This window comes from Equus asinus, chromosome 27 (assembly GCF_041296235.1).
Source record: "Equus asinus isolate D_3611 breed Donkey chromosome 27, EquAss-T2T_v2, whole genome shotgun sequence".
Lineage (NCBI taxonomy): Eukaryota > Metazoa > Chordata > Mammalia > Perissodactyla > Equidae > Equus > Equus asinus.
Genome location: NC_091816.1, coordinates 14,344,009 through 14,364,131, shown reverse-complemented (window position 1 = coordinate 14,364,131; position 20,123 = coordinate 14,344,009). Strand labels below are relative to the sequence as shown.

Below are 20,123 nucleotides of genomic sequence, written 5' to 3'. Positions count from 1 at the left end.
TTCAAGGTGGGTAGAAAGGTGGGCAGATTGGAGGCCAAAAGTGGGACATGTAATAAGGAACCTGCGATGTGATATTTTAAGATGACAGAACTGAGATGCTAAGATTCTTAAGTCTTTGGAGAAGTTTTCAAGGGCTGAGCATAGGAATCCCAAGCATTAGGAATTGGGAGTAGAGAAAGACCTTGAATTCTATAAAAATCTACATGTGTACATGAGGTGAGTATAAGAGGAACAGGATAGAAGGCAAGATATTAAGAAACATTTCTAATGACAAATGCTTTGAAAATAAAATTGCACTGTAAGGTATTGCAGCTTCTATGACTGCAAAACAATGTAAGCACTGGACGCTCTTAGCGTGACCATTGCATTAGTGAGCTCAGGCTGCCACAGACCAGGTGGCTTCAACACCAGAAATTTGTGTCTCCAAGTTCTGGTGGCTAGAAGTCCGAGATCAAGGTGTCAATGGGGTTGGTTCCTTCTGAGGACTGTGAGGCATAAAAAACAAAATTCAACTGAGTACCTTTTAAAGATCTTATTGACTCAACGATTCATGAATTGGGCAGCATCCAATCTAACAGATAGAAAGGCGCTCTGAGGAGCTATATACAAAATGAAAGACTTACAGGCAGAAAGGAGCAGGAACAAGGAAGTTACATTAGGCAAACAAGTAGGTTGGTTATCGCAAGGTTACTTTCCTGTAGGGGATGGCAGGGGTCTATCAGGCAGATTACCCAACTAGAGCCGATCAGGCAATTCCTGATCGACTGGTTTAAGATTTCATTTCTTGGAGAGCTAATACTGTAATTAACTTAAGTCTTGGTTTGGTGACACGGGCTTAGCATCAGCGACTCCATTTGGGGCCTGTTGTCTTGTTTTTAGCAGAGGGAAGGATCTCTTGCATGTTTCTCTCCTAGCTTCTGATGGTGTGCTGGCAATCCTTGATGTCCTTCATAGATGGTGTCTTCTCCCTGTGTCTTCACATCATTTTCCCCTCTCTGTGTGTCTTTGTGTCCAAATTTCTCCTTTTTATAGGGAGACAAGTCATGTCAGATTAGGGACCCATTCTATTCCAGTATGACCTCATTTTAACTAATTACATTTGCAATGACTCTATTTCCAAATAGTCACATTCTGAGACCCTGGGTGTCAGGACTCCCACATGTGAATTTGGAGGGGACACAGTCCAATCCATACCAACCATGGCTATGTAAAAATAAAACCCACCTCCTTTATTCCTTTTAAACTATGGCTTTGGTCAAGGGGTGGGATTTGCAAAGCTGGCAATTCTGCATTACTATCAATGAATCACATCATGAATTACAATGCCCTTAATCACCCCATATGTAATCTCCCTCCTGTACCCAAGGACAGCCCCCCACAGGTAGAAACCAACCAAAACTGTTTTGAGGTAAGAATCGGTTATGTGATTTACATTCCCGTCCCTGTCCCCAGCCATGCCTCCCCACGCTGGTTTCTCCTCTCCATATGTCATACCCTTTGTTCTTCTAAAGCTACAGATAAAAGATTTCGGACCAGGCAACATTTGAGGGTGTCTGTACAATCTGTGGAATATCTTCCCAAATGAACAGCGAAAGGAAGCACTTAAAAGGTATTATTTCAATAAGATGTTCATTCTGAACATACCAGAAGTGAGATTTTTAAAAAAATTCTTGCCCTTTACTTGCTATCATTTCTAATATGAATAAAGAAGCTGTCTTTACCTCAGGGCAGGATGCTTCCCTTCAGAATACAGTGGCTAGAAATACAGCATGCAGACAGCCATAAATCCTTAGTGTACAGGATGCAGAGAAAGCATTCTGATGCATTTCATGACCTGTGAGCATGAAAATCTTCTACACGCATCAAGTGTTGCTGTTGGCATTCGTGTGAATGTGTGGTGGTTTGAATAATGAGGAAGGCCTTGGCAACTGCCCTCAGGCTCCAGGAGCGAGGGAGGTGACTCAGCTTCCATACGTAATTTCCAGGTAGAAATTACAAGTAGAAAATGTGAATTGAACTGAAATTTCTAAACCTGAAAGTGTCTTCTTAGAATATTAAAATAACCCAATCTGAACGCAACACAGACTTAGCAGAACTATAAGCCTCTGGATTTCTGGAAGATACTTTAGAAACATGTTTATGTCTGAAACTTTGAGGGGCTCTCTGAGGAGATAACACGAGTAATGGTCACAGGGTGTGACCTTTCTCAAAGATATGAGCCACACCAGATGTGTCTGACCAACGACCGTGACCATGTGATAGGCATCGTACGGAAGATAACAAGGGAACCTTTTGGCCTCTTCCAACCTTACAATCCTATTAGTCTGAACTCCAGGTGGTGAAGACATCCATAGGCTCAAAAAGGGCAGAATGAAGTGTGTCTGGGCCAGAAATCCAAAAGCCTTTACCTCTTCCAGCTCTGTGCTAAAGTATTCAGTTCTGGAAGTGAAAGAAAAAGGGGGAGGTGGCACTCAAAAAATTGTATGGAGTACCTACATTAAATGAGATGAACCGTTTATCATTTCCATAGGAAAAGTAGGAGAGTCCACCCAGAGACAAACTCTTAGGTCCATCTTTTGGAGCACAAAAGGAGTTCAAGCCTTGCCAAAACATATATAAGTATTAGGATTTGGAGGGGTTCCATTTGTTCTCAAACGCCCTGGAATTACATTGAGCATAAGTGCCTGTGTGGTTCCTGTAACAAGAGCCAGCATGTGTCACTGCTTCCAAGGTAAGTCAACCCTACAGAAGGGACAGAATATCGCTTGTTCAGTGTGCCATTTGAAATCAAAAGGGAACAAGGTGGCAAGTGTTTGTTGATTACCTCCCTCTCTACCAGTGGACTAGTCTATCTATAAGCCAATCCACTTCCTTTTTTAAAAAGACTGTGGTAAAATACACATAATATAAAATTAACCCATAAAATTTTAGCCATTTTTATGTGTACAATTCAGTGGCATTAAAAATCCGCTCAACAATAGTATGCAACTGTCACCACTACCAAAACTTTGTCATCATTTCCAAAACTTTGTCGTCATCCTAAACAGAAACTCTCCACTTGCTCTTTAATCCGAAGGAAACAACTGTGCAAATTGTGTTACTCTCTCCTGTCTGACTCCAAGCACTGCTTCAGTCCTGTGGTACCTTCTACTGAGAAACAACAGGGCTGAGGACATGGAGTGACCACCGTGATGCACAACTGTCCTAGCTAAGGTTCCGTGACCTGCGTGGGATAAGGGTCCAGGCTGCACCATCCTGACAGGGAGAACACACTCAGATCCTCCGCCAGTATATTTCCAGGAACACTGCCTCCTCCACATGGCCTGCTTGTTCTGTGTTGAGATGAGCGCTCAATTAATTTTAATGATGTCATAAACTAGATAATAGGAAAATGAAATGGACCAGTCTGCTTTCACTCTTAGGGGCTAATGACAGTGGACACACAATAAACAAATAGTGTTAAGGCTGAAAAATGACTCCTTCCTCTTGGTCATTTGTCTGGTCTGGGCTTTTAAAGCCCCGACGGCTTTGTTTATTTAGGAGGCAGCAGTAAATCTCTGATATGGAATGGACAGAGCAAGAAGGCCATCTTGCTCCCCAGCCGTGGCTTCCATCTACCACTTTTTTCCACCCCCAGGCAGTGGGAACAGCTAACACTACTTCTGCCTCTGAGGGGAGGAAAAGGTTATGGGCGACAAGACTTCTTTTAATCTTGCAGGTTTCCTTCTAGAATACAGGATCAGCTTGACGAGATGCCAGTTCTATGCGTGCCACTGCCACCTGGGGTCTTCTCACCTTCACATACTCAAGACCACCTGATAAAAACACTTGCATATTTTTGTCTTTGGTGGCTCCTCTGCTGTGATAATATCCTATGTCCATTTCAGTCATCTCTGGGAAATAAAGTGAGTGTCTCGGACATGTGAGTTATAGCCCTCATTACTGATGGGGAAATTGAGGCTTGGTATATTAAGTGACTAACTCTAAAATAACCAGTTAGCTAAAACTCCAAACCTTACCTGTTGGCCAATTTATAGGTACTCCCTTTCCCATAGGTAGAGCGTCAGAAGACCAAAGCTTGGGACTGCCTATGGTGAGAACCAGCAGAGACAGTAAGGAGGAAGCTTGAGACAATGGAACCAGAAATTGGACACAATACTCCGAATAATAGAATTCCAGAATTGGAAACAACCGTAAGGATTATTTTAGACCAGTGAGCCTCAAACCATTTGTGCTGGTTAAAATATAGACCCCTAGGCTCTCCCTGATCTGTTCATTCAGAATTTCTTGGAGGTGGGATCCACAAATCTGTATTTTTTAACAGCTTTCCAGGTCATTTGGGTGCTGTACCAGATCCTGGAAACAATGATCACATTGACCAAACCTCCCACAGAAGATGCATCTGAAAGAAACATGAGACAATCCTCTTTTGTTCTGGACTTGCACTCCTGTAGATGCAGCCTGGGATGGTATTAGCATTTTCAATGATGGAATCATAGTAGGGAATCATTATTGAATTTGGGGTCAGTGAATATTCTCAAATTCTTTTCTCATGAATCACCATGATATTTATTCTCGAATCTCTAAAGGCACAACACAGGGATGAGATTTGAAAAACTGGAAACTTATTTAAGCCCAGTTAGTTTGCTCTGCCCTCCTTTCCTATGTCCATCTTTTCTTATTAAAATCAATGGTGTTTCCATCTCATCATGGGTATCAAATTATAACACAAACAGGAAGTAAGCCTAGTTCTACGGCATGGTTCACATTTCAATTCAGTTCAATACATATTTAATCAGCAAGTAATTCAGCAAATTATTTACATGCTAGGCACTTTATATTTAAATATATAACTTAAATACAAGGTAGAATTGATATTCGCTGGAAGAGAGAGGCCAGGTGTTATGCATATCTGAAGAATGCAAAGATCACATCTTGTTGAGGGTGGGCAGAGGACAGAGGGGCCTTATTGGGAGAGATCCCATTTGAGCTGGAGTTTAAAGTACCATCTTCAAAGATGGGCTCAGGAAGGCATTTCATGTATTGAAAAACTCGTGAGCCAAGTAACGAATGTAGGAAGTGTTGAGGGTGGGGGTGGTCACAGAATAGTCCATTTTAAGGCTAAAAAAGTGGGTTAGGGCTGGTGTAGGGAGGGCCTTCTAGCTAAAGAATTTAGATATCATTTTTCAGAAGTGGGGAGCCATTAAATGCCCTGGAGCAGAGGAGTGGCCATATGAACAAACTGAAGCCAGGGAAGATTGGAGTCAAGAGCTCCTGTCTAGAGGTAGGAGGAAATAAAATATTTATAACCTCAAACAGTAAGAAACCATCTGTACTAGTTTCCTATGGCTGCTGTAACAAATTGCCGCAAATTTCATGGCTTAAAACAATAGACATTTACTCTCTTACAGTTCTGGAGATCAGAAGTCCAAAATCAGCTTCACTGGGCCAAAATCAAGATGGCTTTAGAGGAGAGTTCATTTCCTTGTCTTCCAGCTTCTAGAGCTGCATTCCTTGCATTCCTTGCATTCCTGTTGGCCCCTGCTGAAACAAGCTGTGTTGTTTTTGTAATTAAAATAAAGAGGGGAGAAGTCAATGAGGGCCAGAAATAGGACAGTGAAGATGAAAAAGGGCTGATGTGAGAGGAATTGCAGAGATCAAGTCTCCAAGAATGGGCAACCCAATAGATATCAGGAAGAAAGGAAAATGAAAGAGATCCCAGGCTTGCAGCTGGGTGATAGCAAGGTAGGCTGTTAGTGGACATCTTGGCACGAGGAGCTAATTTGGGGAAGGTGAGGTTTCCTTCAGCTCTGTTTATCTTTTTAGGCAAGCCCACTAGTATTTTGCTTTTATACTGTGGTAATGACATGAAACTTCCAGAATTTCCATCTAATCAGTCACTAGGAAGAAATCTCCTTTTAGGGAACCAAGACCCTTCAGCAGTTCTTAATTTCCACTTCAAAGGCTCCTCTGTTTCTGCATTCACAGAGCCTAACCTTGGAGCCCAGCCCTAATGAGAGGTGGCAATGCCTTTGCTCTGGCTGCTCATCAGCATCTGTCCCTGCTCATCAGCATCTGTCCACAGCACTGAGACCCATCCCCTGGGAAGTTCTGTTGCAGTTCTACTTGGAGGTGGAGTGGGGAAGGAGTAGTTGCCTGTGGTATCTCTGGGACAGAACCAAGGATCATCCTCAGCTCCTTCTGTGTCACCAGACCAGGCTGGAACCTCCTGCCTTGCCTCCTACGCCCCCTCTTGCGGCAACAGTAACCCAGGAGACAGTGAGTCAAGATAGGCCTTTGGAGAGAGGCCTAGGAGGGGAGTGGGAGCAGAGGTAGGGGCCCTGGATGTGCAGAGTGCCCAAACCTGATCTCAGTGGAAAACTTTTTGGCAAAAAGAACCTTAGACTGGAAAGTAGGGGGCCAGATCCTTCCACAGCTATTAGCTCTGTGCAAGGAATCTGGGAAAGGCCCTTCCTGCTCAGGGCTGATTCTCCAGGCACTCTTCAACGTCCAGAGTTCTGGCCATGGGGGGCGGGGAGAGGGGCTCCTTTGTAGATTAAAGACAAACATTGATGGCCTCTGCTCAAACATTACTTTGGTTCACAGGTGAGTATTAGGCTGAATAATGGCCCCTCATCTACTCCTAGAACTTATAATTGTTACCTTTTTTGGAAAAACGGTCTTTGCAGATGTGATTAAGGATCTTGAGATGAGGGAGATTATCCTGGTTTATCCAGGTGGGCCCTAAATGCCATCATAAATGTCCTTGTAAGAGAGAGGCAGAGGGAAATTTCACACACACATACACACACACACACAGAGGAAAAGGTGGTCTGAAGATGGAGCAGGGAGTAATTCACAGATGTTGGCCCCAGAAATTGGAGCGATGAGGCTACAAGCCAAGGAATGCCAGCAGCCACTACAAGCTGGAAGAGACAAAGAACAGATTAGCCCCTAGAGCCTCTGGAGAAAGCACAGCCCTGCTGAAACCTTGATTTCAGACAGTGATACTGATTTCAGACTTCTGGCTTCCAGAACTGTGAGAAGACAAATTTCTGTTGTTTTAAACCCCAAGTTTGTAGTTATTTGTTACAGCAGCCACAGGAAACGAATACCACGTGCAAGGCCACCTTGGGCCTGTGCATCCCAGAGAAGCACTTACTATGTCCTTGGCAGGTCCTCTTGACATGACCTGGGACCCTCCTAAGGAAAGCTCCTGCTCCCTGCACCCTATAGTAGAAAAAGCAATGAGAAGAAAGTCAGAAGACCCACATGGCTTTGAGCAAGTCACTCCATTTGTCTGAAAAATGGTTCCCCATCTGATGAGAGCAGGGACCACATTTCATTCCTCTCTATTCCTTGGTGGCTAGAATAGTGCTAGACACATCTATGGGAAGCACTCAATGTTTGTTGAATAAATAATATTATTCATTATCCTTCTCCTCCTACCTTACATAGTTGTCTACTGTGGAGCCTAAATTAGAAAAGTAAGAGTATTTTGAAAGTCCCAATGCAATAAACAAAAGTTAAGTGTTGTTAACTGAGACGTATGTCTCATTGAACTGCATTATTCAGAATGCGAAAGTTACAGCTGGGACCTGGCCTTCTGGAAGCCACATCTCCTACACACATCGGGAGAGAAAACACATTGCTTGGGGTCTCAGCAGAAGTGGAACCTGGAGCTATTTCTACAAAGGCAAGGAGAATGTCTTTTTAATGAGCTGAGCAGTTGCGCAGTCTGCATTTGAATCTGCTGAATTGCTCTACTCCCTGTAGATGGTGTGGGAGTGGAAGACGAGAATCTAGGGAACTATGTTTGTTTATAAGGGAAGCCTAGTTTGGGAGGCTGTGGGTGCATGTGATATAGTAAAAAATATATCTGGTCTTTGCCCCCAGTTCCTGACATATAATCTAGCTTTGTCCCTGAGCCCCTTTCAACCATACCTGACTTTATGCTAGCAAGGTGACTTATGGTGGGCCCTTGACTGGTTTCAAGAAGGAGCTAACTACACTAGAAAGATCAGGCATGTGATTAGAGAGTTAGAACTTTCAGCCCCACCCCCTAACCTCCATGGGTGGGAGAGGGACTGGAGATTGAGTTCCTTCTCATGGCCAATGATTTAATCAAACATGTGAATGTAACAAAACCCTAATAAAAACTCTGCACACCAAAGCTCACAGGGGCTTCCCGGTTAGTGAACATATCAATGTTCCAGGAGGGTGGTGCACCCCAACTGCATAGGGACAGAAGCTCCTGCTCTGGGGACCCTTTCAGATCTTGCCATATGTATCTCTTCATCTGTCTGTTCATTTGTATCCTTTGTAATAAAATAGTGATTGGAAGTACAGTCCTATGCTGCATTAACAACATTTCAATCAACAATGGACCACATATATGACAGTGGTCCCACAAGATGAGTACCATATAGACTAGGTATGCAGTAGGCTATACCATGTAGGTTTGTGTAAGTACACTCTATGATGTTCACATGATGACACAGTCATCTAAGGATGTGTTTCTCAGAACGCATCCCTGTCGTTTAGGAACACGTGACTGCACAGCACTTTCCTGGTTTCCGTGAGTCCCTCTAGTGAGTTAGCAAACCTGAAGGGGTTGTGGGAGGCTCTGAACCTGCAACCAAGTCAGACAGAAGTGTAGGTAGCCTGGGGACCCCACCTGTGACTGGCATCTGAAGTAAGAGCAGTCTTGTTGGGGACCCTGCCTTTCAACTTGTGAGATCTGATGCTAATTCCAGGCATTTCGTGTCAGAATTAAACTGAAGTGGAAGACACTCACTTGAGTCAAAAAATCAGTGTCAGAACTTAGCTGAATATCCAATTCATTGGGCTTCTCCATTTGAAGGTCAATGGCAGAGGAAATAGCCCTAGCCTCTGATTGACCAGACAAGAAGAAATGTGGCAGTGTAGACCAAGCACAGGGAGTCCAGCCATGCAGCTTCTATCATTGCTTCTACCACTTACCCTAGAGCAATGCCTTAACCTCCCTCGTGTCCTCACCTACAAGATGAGGCAACTTAGCCACACATCAGCGTCACCTGAGAAATTTTTAAAATGCAGAGTCTCCCAGGCCCACTCTTCAGAATCAGAGTCTGAAGAGTGGGAGGAAGTCCCAGGGAGCAGTGTTTGTTAAAACTACCTCCCAGGTGATTCTGTTTCAAGGAATGGTAGTAGACCCAGTCAGGGTTTTTTCAGATTCCCTGATGATGAGAACAGCCTGGGCCTCATTGCAAATCTACTAAATCAGTATTCCCACTGGAGGGATCTAGGAATTTGTCTTTTAAGCAAGTGCTCCAGGGGATTCTTAGCAACACAAGAGTTTGTGAAGTAAGACTTAAAGCGGTGGTTCTACAAGTATGAGATTGGGACCAGCATCACCTGCATCACCTGGGATCCTGTTAGAAATGCAAAGTCTCAGGCTCCATCCTGGACCTGCTGCATCAGAAACTCTGGGGCTGGGGTCCAGGAACCTGAGCTTAAACAAGCCCTCCAGGAGATTCTGATGCAGGCTCAGTTTGAAAACCATTCACCCGGAGAGCTTCTAAGTGTCCTGGTAGCACTGGCGATTTCAGCCTAAATCTTACATGGGCGATTTCATTCCATTTCTTCTGTGAACTCAATAAAAGACCCTTTCCTGGCAACCATAGAGCTCAGACTCCCTGGAAGCTCTGATGTGCTCTCCTTTTGACCCTAATGTCAATCCTGAGACCTTACTCTCCATCAAGACTGACCGGGAGACTCACGCACTCTGTCCCCAAGCCAAAAGTCAGGATGGAACTCCTTTCCACTATTAATTGCAAAAGGACCAGCTTTCCAGAATAAGAAAATCCACTCTCTTCTTGGGTCCTTCCCACTGCAGAAGCTGGTTGGGCACTATTTTTTCCTCTAGACAGATAAAAATGTTGCAGGCTTCTCTAGTTTGGATCTTGTAGGATCTTTAAAGCTCACAGACTCATGTTACTGGGAGAGAATTGAGAGATCCTCTAGTCTAATCTGATTTTACCAACTAAGAAGCGGAGGGGCCCAGAGCTAGGTGGTAACGTGTCCATAGTAACAGAGGTGGTAACTCAATTCGTGAAAAAGCTGGACTCACCTTCAAACTCATTTCACTGACCCACGCTGCTTCAGCTTTGAAGTACAGGTGCTGGTTTTCTAAACCCTAAGACTCTGCAACCTCAGTATAGCCTTTAGGACCATCCATGCAAGTCCAGAGAATTCACAGTTCCCAGAAACAATGTGGATTTGGACTCCTATTCGCAGAGGGGAGGCAAATAAGAAAGAAAATATTTTTTCCAGGCAGAGTTACACGCGACATTAATAACAGCTCTTGCTACAGAGGTTCCCTCATGTACAAGGTGTTTCTTTTCCTCAAAACAACTCTGCAAACTGGGCATAATTATCCCAATTTTACCAGCAAGGAAATGGTGCACAGAGAGGAAGAGGCCAAGTACATGATCAAGTCCAAACAGGGGACAAAGTACAGGTGAGATGACAACCCCCCACTCTGTATCCTGTGCTCTTCCTGCGAAGCCATCCTGCTTTCTGGTGACTTGCACTTGAATTGGCAGTGTGATTTCTTTCAGTCGCTAAGTCGGTGAATCCTACCTTTGACTGCAAGCTAAAATCTCAGAGCGGCTGCCTCCCCTCCCATTCCCATTAAAACACAACCTCTGGGGGTGGAACCAGGATGTTAGTATTTTTTTTAAGCTCCCCCGGTAACGCTAATGTGCCGTGAGGGATGCAAACCACTTTTCTAAATGTTTAATTTGCTTCAAAATAATTTAGCTCACCAAGAATAGACACTGTTCTTTACGCAAGTGGTGGTAATTTAATTAATTAAATTGCTCAAACCTATGATTGAATTATATTTAGAAGTTAGATAAAGAGAAGAACATGAGGAGAAGAGAGAGTTGAGTTTTGTTAAATAGTTTATTTGGGGACATGTCTGCAAAACCGTTGCTGGATATCAGAAATAACAGCTCATCTCAGGAACCCCAAGCCCCCTGCACCCGGAGATTTCCTGGGGCACAGTGTTATCTTGGTGTTTGAAAATGTTTATATGTTTAAAAGTAATTAAAGCAAATTGACAGTTCATTATTCTGAACATGATTTTACCAAGAGAAAGTTCTCTTTCAATGTAATAAGTTTCCTATTTAAAGCATTTTGTGTCATGTTCCCAGGTTAAACATAGCAGACAATAATCTTTTGGTAAGTCTTTGTGTCTTATCCGGAAGACTTTTTAATTAATAGCATATTCATTAAGGTTAAAAATAGATCTTTACCAGAGGTCTTTCTTCAAGAAAATCTATACCTCCCACTCTTTAATTAAGGCTTCCTGGCATGAAACACACTCCCCCAAGTTCTAGTCCTTTTGGCCTGATTCCCTAAAAGCTTATTTCCAAAGAGACTGGGAGTAACCAATACTCTTCTTTTGAGCATGAAGAAAGACCTAGAAAGCCCCACCTCGCAGACATCAAAGGCTCCGGCCCCTCCTTCACCTTGACAACACATCGACGGGATGGCAAAACCCAGCCACTAAGTGCATCCTCAGAAATTTGCCATCTGCTTTGAAACTGAACCAAAAAGGGGTTTATAGATATATATATTTACATTTTTTTCTGCGTGAATATTTTGTACCTACCTTATTTTCTGAAACATTTATTTAGTATTGAAATTACAGTAATAGAATTCTTTATAATTGGAGTAAAGTTTTTTCAATAAAGACCTTCTCTACTAGTTTCTGGAACCTCCCTCCACCTCTCCAGATCAAATGAAAAGATTCAAAATTCTGCAATTCAGAGAGAAACGTGCTGGAAAAAAAAACCTTTGAGATAGACTGAAGTGCCTCAAATTTCTTAGCCTGGAGGAAACTGGCTTCAGGCTACCCCATTACTTGCCTAGATGATACAAAGATTACTCTGCAGAAGATGGGAACCAGCTACTTTGTACAACCTGTGAGAAGAGAACAAAGGAAGCTGACTTAAACTGCCACAGGATGGATTTAGAGGGATCAATACAAGGAGGACTTTCACTTCTGAAACAGGTGAAAGAGCAAGAATTCTCTTCTTTAAAGCTTTAAAGAAAAAAAACAACATGCTCCCTTGTATTGACTGGAATTAGTTATTCTTGAGGATAGGAGAATTAGTCAAAACTTTTTCACTGTACAGTGACAGAAATGCAACATCTAGCTCCTTCTTAAAAGATGAAATCATTGCTCATATTATTGAAAGCCCAAGGGTGCCCTACAGGCATTGCTGGATTCAGGGGCCAGAACAAGGAGAAGGGCACACTGTGTCTGTCCATCTCTCTCTGTTTAGCTTTATTGTCTGAAAGTCTTTCTCCTTGTGACAGCAAATGGCCGCAGGCAGCTGTGAGCTTATTCCGCCCTTAAAGCTCCTCTGTCAATAGTTGCATCAATAAAGGATCCTGATTTGCCTTGAGTCAGCCCCTGGACAGCTCACTGGTTCCAGAATAATCTAATCAGTCAGACTGGGTTGTGTGCCTGTCCCCATGGCAAAGGCAGCGAGAACCCTCAATTGACAGAACCCACAGATCTTATGGAAAGCAGGAAACAAGAGTTCCAAAAGGAAAAGAGGTAGGACAGACTGAAAAATAACCTGGCTACTGCAGAGGATGCATTTGGGCAGAATTCCACTTACTCTCCTGCAATCACATGATGACAACTGTGAATCAAAATTTTAATAGACTGCTACACTGGTGTCCCAAACCCCAAAGCTAAATGCGACCTTTTCTTTTGGCTAAACCTTAAGCTTTTAGTATCTTTTTCATTATTGTTGTGTTCGGATTTGGGGGTTTTTTTTGGGGGGGGGGAGAAATAATGAACTCCTGATAAACTGGTTGTTATAAGAAACGAGGTAAATTTTCCCAATCTTTAGATCACTGTTAACCAATCTGAACTTGATGTGGTTTGGGTCCATTGGTCATGAGCCTCCACAGGGAATTTCCTGTTGGCTTTTTCTATCCTTAATATTTCCCTCTACCTGTCACCATGTTGCAGGGGCCAGACAACTGCCCACCAATGGCGCTCTTGCCCTATTTCTCAGAGCAAACTTTCCCTGGCTCCAGAGAAGACGGAGTTCAGGATCCCATCATCTGAAGCCCAAAGATGAGTGAAGATAATCTTGCCCCCAGGGCCCAAAGAAGGCAATCACAATTGTTGACAGTACGTTTCCCGAAGTTTGGGTTGTTTGGTCTTAATTAAAACCACTCAGCGTATCATTCAGCGTTCTGGGAAGGCACAGAATTCATCTCAGGTGGTTTGAATAAAGAGATTTTGTGAAGAACTATTCACAGATGTATAGGCAAGATTAAGGCAACAAACCAGAGAACAAAGATATCCATAGACTAGCGACATTGGAAGCCATTACCTCCACTAAGGCCAGAGAGACAAGGAGGAAATAGAGTTACCAGAGCTGGGTGCAAGCTGAAGGTAGAGATGGGGCCAACTGGCAGGAACAGAAGGCATGGAGTGGGTTATCCATTTGCCCCCTTGATACCTTGATCCCCTCTCTGATGCCCTGCCGCTGTCTCCCTGGACCAAATCCACCTGGCAGCCAGTCAGCAAGGGGCCCAAGGGATGCAGTCCACAGGGGTCGGCATCCCAAGCATGGAGCAGGGAAGAGAAAAGAGAGAATGGATTGGCACACCATTTGGGCCACCAACAGACTTATCCAATTGCAACGTCCCAACCTAGTCCCACCCATTTTTAGGATCTTTTCTCCAGCATCAGTAAAGAGAATACTAATTTTCTCTCTTGTGCATGTGTGTGAGTGCGTGTGAATGTGTGACAGTGGTTTCAGAGTCTGAAACCGCCATCAGACAGAGTTTGACTCTGAGCACTGCAGCTTGCTAGTTATATGATCTTGAACAAATTATTTAGTTTCACCAAGCCTTAGTTTCCTCATCTATAAAATGAGGATAATAACGGTACCCACCTTAAAGGGTTTTTGAGCTAATTAAATGCGACAATCCATGTAAAGTTTTTAGCACAGTGCATGGTGCAGAGTGAGGGCACAGAGAAGGCATTCAGTGTGGCTGGTCCTTTCTGAGCTACTTTGAACAAAGAAGTTTGCCCATCCCCCACGAGCAGGCAATTTTTGGGGCCAGGCCACTCTAAATTCAAGTTTAGAGGGAAGACTATTTGCAAGTCGTTAAGAGAGTAGATCCCAAGAGTTCTCATCACAAGGAAAAAAACATGTTTTTCTTTTTCTTTTTTTTCTATCTATACGAGAGGATGGATGTTAACTAAACTTGTGATAATCATTTCATAATATATGTAGGTCAAATTATTATAATGTGCGCCTTAAAATTATCCAGCACTCAATGTCAATGACATCTCAAAGAAACTGAAAAAACAGTTAGAGGGAAGACAGACAAACGTCTCTCACGCCTGCAAACATGCAGCCCTGCTAGGACAGCACAGAACGCGCATCTCACGTGGAACATCTGCACCGAAGGCAACGGCCGTGACGTCAGGGTTTCCCCAAACTAGAGGCAGGTGATTGCTTCACATCTGTGTGACCAAGGGGCCCGTTCTGGTTATTTTCCCCAAAGGAAACATGCTCCACAAATAACAGAAAATTACTAGCAATGTTAAAATGATACTTTTCCAACTTCAAAAAACCCAAAAGAACAAAATGTCTCAGTCAGCTCGGGCTGCTATGACAGAATATCACAGGCTGAGTGGCTTAAACAGTAGAAATTTATCTTCTCACAGTTTTGAGAGCTGGACGTCCCAGATCAAGGTCCAGCTGGGTCAGTTTCTGGTGAGAGCTCTCCTCGTTGGTGAATGGCCACCTTCTCACTGAGCGTTCACATGGCCTCCCCTGGGTGTACGTGTGGAGAGAGAGAGAGAGAACTCTCTCCTTTCCTCTTCTTGTAAGGACACCAGTCCTATTGTTTTTGGTCCCAACACGAATGGCCTCATTTAACCTTAATTACCTCCTAAAAGCTTTATCTTCAAATATAATCACACTGGGGCTAGGGCTTCAATGTGTGAATTTTTGGAGGACTCAGTTCCATTCACAGCACAAAACCAAAGAAAACTATAGTCCCACAAGTCACTCGATTACCAAGATTTTTCAGATCACCTCAAAATATTCCTGGTTATCAAAACAGCCTCATCAGAAGCCAGGAAGTTTACCCTAGGAGAAAACAGCACTGCTCATAAGCATGTATCCAACAAAAATGTGTCCATGTATTCACCAAAAGACATATAATAGAATGTTCATAGCCCCAAACAGAAAAACCCCAAATATCCATTTCCTGCTGAATGGATAAACAACCGCTAGTATATTCCCACAACATCAGAGCATACGGCAGCAAAAAGAAGCAGTAACATGGATAAATCTCACTAACACAAGGGAAGAAGCAAGACGCTTCAAAGTACACATTCTATGATTCGGTTAATGTCAAGCTCAATATTAGGCAAAATTACATCTGGAAGTCAGGAGAGTGGTTACCCTTGGGAGAAGGGCATAATGACCAGAAGGGGCCATGGGAGAGGAGGATCTGGGATTCTAATGCTGTAATGTTCCATTTCTTGGTGTGGGTGCTGGTTACACGAGTGTGCTCATGCTGTGAAAATTCACTGAGCTCAGGACTGATGGTTTATGCATTTTTCTGTGTGTATGTTAGATTTCAGTAAAATTTTGGAAACCTCAAGCTCTGACATCTGATTCTGGTCATAGCCAGCTTCCTGGTCCTTCAGTTGTGTCCACCATTGCTGCGCCCCATGTGCTTTTTGCAGAACCAGGGCAAGAAGTGAGAGTGGGAGGAGAACACAGAGAGAACAGCTGAAAAGCCCACAGGAGAGGGAGAAGCACCCCAGTGAGCCGGGGCACAGAGTGCATGAGCCGGAGGGAGCACAGTGAAGGGGAACTTTGGCAATGAGGGCAAAAATTAAACAACATAGTGAGAGAATGTTTGTTTGTTGCAAAGGCAGATAATATGAATAGCATCAAAAAGGAAAGAAATTACTTTGGAAGAATCATTTTAGCATCGTATCTGCACATAATGTGAATTTGAGAAGGAAAAAACCAGGTTCACTGAGATCCATGTAAATAAGTGCGTGCTGGCTCCATGCTCGTCTGCATCTGAATCCTCAGAACATTTCCCGTGAAACAAGATGTGAAGAACATTCCATCTCACCCAGCAGACAATGCTGATGTTTTGCTGTGGGCCCGTTCACAATAATATCAACTTCTAAAACTAAGGGAAGTGAATATTTATTCCGTGTAATCAGACTCTGCAGAACTTGTTGACTGAACTGACAGGACTCTGCCTGCCCACCACACTCCAAAACTTTTTGCGATTCCAATTTGCAGATATTGTCAGTGTCTTTACACGCACAGGACCAGAGAAGTATTCTACGTTCTTCACAGAAATGAAAGTAAGGATGGAGTGGCCAACACTGGGGTATGGGATCCCACCTCTAAAAATTACCTAGGAAACAGAGCAACGTGAGAACAGCATCACCCGCAAGGAACACTGAGATTTTAGCATCATCACCATTTCATGATCAATTACTAACCAGCAGGTACTGTTTTATGAACTTTGCATGTATCATGTGCAATTCTCACAGCTGTTATTATTTCTGTGATATTGATAAGGAAGCTGATGCTCACAGATGCTAAATAACTTATCCAAGAACACACAGCCAATCAACGAGAGCCTGGATATCTCAGGTCTGTCTCCTGAGTTATGCTCTTTGCACTCTGCTCTACTGTCTGCTAGAATGAGCGAAGTTTTGAAGAGCTTGGTAGGACCAGAGTGAGTCTGCAGATAGGAAAATCCAGCAGGAAAGAAATGATCTCTGAAGACAAAAAAGCAGGAATAAGAGTAAGGTTTAGAATATTCTACTCAAAGATCTCTCTGCTCTCATTGCCTGTTAAGAAGGCTGGAAAAGACTATGGGGGAAAGTTAGTGCTTTTTGCTGAATAGCCTCCTAGATGGGTTACAATTAACAGAGAGGGAGAGGGAAGCTTAAAGTGACATTTCCAGAAACCCAAATGGCATGTGCTGCAACGTTTTCCTGGGTCTAAACCAGAGGGTTCCAGCCAGGCCTATAAGAGATAAAGCCCTGGAGGAGCTTTTCAATGACTAGCAGGCAGGGTCTGTGCTGTTTGTCATGCTGCCTGAGACATTCATCAACCATAGATGCTGTGGAGATGAAGCAGTGGACATGTACTTCAGGAGAAGGTGGAAGATTGGAGTGATGCTTCTGAATGATCTGGATCATTAGAGAGAGAGAAAGGATCCTAGAGATGATGGGAGAAATAATCCATGAGAAGAGACAGAAGGAATGAACCCAAGGAGGCAGAGATGCAATTCAGCGCTACGAGTTTGGTGAGAGTAGGATAAGGTGCTCTCTGGAAGGCAAGATAAGGAACTCTGCACTAGCAGACACCATGGACAGAGAGAGGCAGAAATCCTGTGAAGGTGAAGCTTGAGGGTCCCTCACTCCCAAAGGCTCCTTTCCAAGAGCTTACAAAGTACACTGACAATGCATTCGTATGATCACATGCTTGGTAAAATTAGGGGAAAAGAGATGTTTTAGCTGAAATTAGTTAAGCTTGGTGAATCTTTTTATTCCAACTTCCCCTTCACCCTACTTGCCCATAGAACAAGTGGCCCCAGAATGTCCTTGGTCCTTTTGGGAATCCAGCTAAGAGGAATTTGTGTTGGGGGTATATTTAGTTGAGGTCTAATGGGATATATTAATATGGTTTTCAGTTATTTCTATGAATAGTCATTCCATGTAGGAATGGTTTCCAGGAGCATACCTACCATTGTGGGCGCTGACTTGCCCAGCATCATAGCACCAAGATGCAGAGCCAGAGGTCACATCGAGATATGAACGAGTTCTCCAGTGATGGGTGAGAAAGGATCTGGATAGTGTGGAAGAAATAAGCTTGGAAATGTTTGGAGCAAGAGCTAGTCTAGGAAAATTATAATCATCAGATGATAAAACTGAAGCAGAGGATTTGAATTTTATCGATGCCAAATCAAACTTGGAAGCTCTCTTGTGTCAAGAATACACTCAGTAAAGCAACATCTACAACTATAAACTCGCCTCATGTATTTTTTTCTTTTTTGATGGGAATTGTGTGAAATAGAATTTACCAGAAATCTTATGTTTGTAGGACCCAAACAGCAAGTCTGTGTGTGTGTGAAGCTGACATCTTTCAGTCAACCCAACTATCAGCAATGAGAAACAAATGCTGATGATCTGTGGTAGAGGAAAGACTGAATTATCTTGCTCGTCTTTCTATAGAAAAAGCTATTACAGAGTTGCTGTCATATGAAGAAGTAATCAAAGAGCAGGCAGCCAAAAAATTGGGGGAATATGTTATAAAGGTGTTTCAGGTAATTAAATAATAAAAATATAGGGTTTTTTAAATGACTTTTGTGATGCTTGTAGTATCAGTCAGCTTTTTAAAATTTATGATTGTGGCTTCTTTTCACATTCTAAATACGTATTTGTGTCTGTGCCTAATTTTGAATTTACATTTTCCTACTCCAGTTTTTAAAGAAGGCCCGTGGAATTGAATAAGCTTTGAGCTCCACATCACCGGCCCCACCCCTGCCTGAGATGAGGGATTAACAGCAGGTTTCCCGTGAGACAGGGCAGAGGATTCATGGAGCCAGCTGGAGAGAGGGAATCCTTTATCAACCCAGGAGGAGAGAGTTACACAGCTGGTGGGTGACTTCCCGCAGGGGAAGGTGGAGGGAGCTAATTAGTGGATGTGCTCAAGCATGGGGTATGGCAAGGGACAGAGGAAGCTACGAAAGCACCTGATATGGTCTCTCCTGGCCTGGAATTTTCAGAAAGAGGGTGAGATTTTCTGTTTGAGGTAGCAGGGCTGTCCCAGAATCCTTGAAACCAAGCTAGGTCTGGCTTCCCAACAACGGATTGACACTTAAGAAAACTCCAGGAAGAGGAGAACATGTTGGTAAAACCTATATCCTAAAATTCTGGAGAAAGTGTAGCTCTAATACTATGAGGCATTGAGTCTCTCAATGGCCCTAAGGAATTTTTGTTCTCGAAGCGTTAATGTTTGTTTCTTCCAAATTTTATCCCAGGCAGGCATACGATGACATCCATAAGAGGGTATTGCCACCCATCACACCTTGGCTTCCCTGAGAATTAGTGCTCGGAAATGAATTCAAATTAATTATCTGGTTACACGATGGCAAGATTAACCTTTAAAGTGGATGCAATGACCATGATTTACATAATCTATTTAATCATTTTTCAATAGAGTTAATATTCTGAAGACAAGTGGGGAGAAATAAATTACATCTTATAGCTTTTTGCAAACACCAGGCTCAACTGACTAAAGAATAAAATTAACATTATCTAAGGTATGGAACATATCGGGCGCCCGAAGTAATAAATTAGATTACAGGGATAATTAACAACCCTTCCAGAGTCTTCCCGTAATATGAATTCATCCGGACAGTAAATAAACAGTGACACACACAAGGAGCAGATTTCATCCATCTTGGGACCCAAACAGAGATTCCCTGATCTGATAAGACCTTACGAAACATTTGACAGGTGTGTGGAATAAACATGGAGACTATTTGTTTAAGGATCTACCAGAGATCTGTCTAGAATGGAAGGTATAGGCTGAAAATGAGCCAAATAAAATTTAATTTGAATCTGGGTGCATTTCTCCTCTGATGGTTTTCTTCATTTAGGTTCCATTCTGGGCAGGATGTGCGTGTTTTATTCTGCTTTCTAAAGACACAAAGGCCTAACAACTTAGTGACTGGAATGGTCTGTTCTTTAGTCTCGAGGAACCTGGTGCCTCAGAGCTGTGACGTGAGGAATCCAGAAGAGACCTCGGGAAATGTGTTTAGGGAAAGAAGTCTTATTTAAAATGAACTTTCTGAATCTAAAAAGTCTGAAAATTTAGATTTCCCCAAGAAAATGAGAAGACAAGGAATATAAAAACAGAAACTGTGTCATTTTAAAAAGTAGTTTATATAAAAATTTAATTTTCAATTAAATAAAATTACACACTGTGAATGCTGCAAACACAAGGGAAAAAAGGAGAGTTCCACGAGGATACTGGAGC

General features: G+C 43.0%; 1 long non-coding RNA gene across 1 annotated transcript; it reads right to left on the bottom strand.

Moving 5' to 3' along the window:
- Positions 1 to 889: 889 nt before the first annotated feature.
- Positions 890 to 19,694, bottom strand: LOC123281474 (uncharacterized). The gene is made up of 4 exons (XR_006520984.2): positions 10,112 to 19,694; positions 7,163 to 7,230; positions 4,020 to 4,088; positions 890 to 1,022 (listed from the first exon to the last, which is right to left on the bottom strand). It is a non-coding gene; the product is annotated as an uncharacterized lncRNA (long non-coding RNA).
- Positions 19,695 to 20,123: the final 429 nt, after the last annotated feature.